This window comes from Mus pahari, chromosome 20 (assembly GCF_900095145.1).
Source record: "Mus pahari chromosome 20, PAHARI_EIJ_v1.1, whole genome shotgun sequence".
NCBI classification, from domain to species: Eukaryota; Metazoa; Chordata; class Mammalia; order Rodentia; family Muridae; genus Mus; species Mus pahari.
In genome coordinates this window covers 20,278,150-20,279,994 of record NC_034609.1, presented here as the reverse complement: position 1 = coordinate 20,279,994, position 1,845 = coordinate 20,278,150, and the positions used below count along the sequence as shown (strand labels likewise).

Here is a 1,845-nt window from a genome sequence, read left to right as displayed (position 1 = left end):
GAACTTTTACCCAATTAAATGTTTTCCCTATTAAGAGTTGATGTGCCTCTTCACAGCAATAAAAACCCTAAGACACTGGGTATCGAAAGCACACTTAAAGGTAGACCCCATCTACCCTGCAGTATTTAGCCAATACTTGGTGGTATTTCAGAGATATTTTGTCTCATTACGCTTCCTCTGGGCTTTTTTTTTTTTTTTTACCTTATGGGCCTTTTGCATATAGATTATGGTTTCTACTTATGTGTTTTATGGGTTTTGTGTGTGTGTGTGTGTGTATCTCTGTGTGTGTCTGTGTATGTGCACACATGTACATGTATGCACATGTGCTTTATGTTTCTGCATGTGTACGTATTTTTCCTGGTTTTTTTCCTTTGTTTGTTTTGATTTTGTTTCATTCTGATTAGACTGCTTGTTTTCTAAATAGAGAAAAAAAGGCCTGGAATTTGATGGTTGAGGATGGAAGGAGGATCTGGGGAGATGGGAGTGGGCAAAACCATGATCAGAATATATTATATGGAAAAAGAATTATCATAGTTAAAAAAATAATGTAAGGGGTCTGGAGAAATAGTTTAGCCATTAAGAGCACGTGTTGCGAGTCCGGAGCAGGCGAGCGAGAGGCTGTTGGTCGGCCGGGGCGGAGCAATGCCTAAATCAAAGGAACTTGTTTCTTCAAGCTCTTCAGGCAGTGATTCGGACAGTGAAGTTGAAAAAAAAAGTTAAAGAGGAAAAAAGCAAGTTGTTCCAGAGAAACCTGTGAAGAAGCAAACTCCTGGTGAGACTTCAAGAGCGCTGGCATCCTCCAAGCAGAGCCGCAGCAGCAGAGACGACAACATGGTCCAGATTGGAAAGATGAGAGATGTCAGTGTTCGGGACTTCAAAGGAAAAATTCTAATTGCTGTTAGAGAATATTGGATGGATTCAGAAGGTGAAATGAAACCAGGGAGAAAAGGCATTTCTTTAAACATGGCGCAGTGGAGCCAGCTGAATGAACAGATCTCTGACGTAGATGACACAGTAAAAAAGCTGTAAATCTGAGCCATATCAAACCTGTACTGTTGTAGTTGTCTTTTTACATTGGCTTTTGTTTTCTAAATGTTGTTTTCCAAGCTGTTGTATATTTGGATTGCAGAACAATTTGTAAGACAAATACTTTTTTTTTAATGTGCATTATTAAAATGTTCTAAGTGGAAAAAAAAAAAAAAAAGCACGTGTTGCTCTTGCAAAGCACCTGGGGTTCAGCTCTTAGCATGCACACAGCAGCTCACAACTCTCTGCCACCCCAGTCCCAGAGGATCTCATTCCCACTTCTGGTACCCATGGGCACTGAACACACAAGGTGTATATACACGATGCACATACATGCAGTCAAAATATTCACACGTGTGAAAAATAAAAATAAGCTAGGAATAAAGACAGATGTGGTAGAAATTAGCTTTAGTTTATATACTTATACACAAACACACAAGTAAATAGTTGAATAAATAAGTAAATAAATATTAAATAAATAAAATGTTAAAGAAATAAAGGTCGACTCAGATTTCCTACATAAGAACCTCTCCTTTTTTAAGAAGCTTCTCCATGTAGTTCTGTTGTATATCTAGGCGATGTAGATTTTTAAGATTTGCAATATGTTGCCTAAACTTAAAAGGCAAGGGCGACTGCTGGGGAGAGGGCGGACTGGAGAAGAGTCACAGCTTCTGGGAAGGAACCCATGTCTGGTTCCGGTCATCCAGCGCCTTTCCCCACCCGCCCGAGGAGAGGTGGAGAGGTGTTCGCTGGAGAGTCCCCAGGCCTAATCCAGCATCCAGCGCCTTTCCCCTCCTGAGGAGGGGTGTCTGCCTGGGA

At 40.8% G+C, this 1,845-nt stretch overlaps 1 pseudogene; it reads left to right on the top strand.

Annotated features, from left to right (window-relative positions):
- Positions 1–642: 642 nt before the first annotated feature.
- LOC110337735 lies at positions 643–1,178 on the top strand (annotated as a pseudogene).
- The last annotated feature ends 667 nt before the right edge of the window (positions 1,179–1,845 follow it).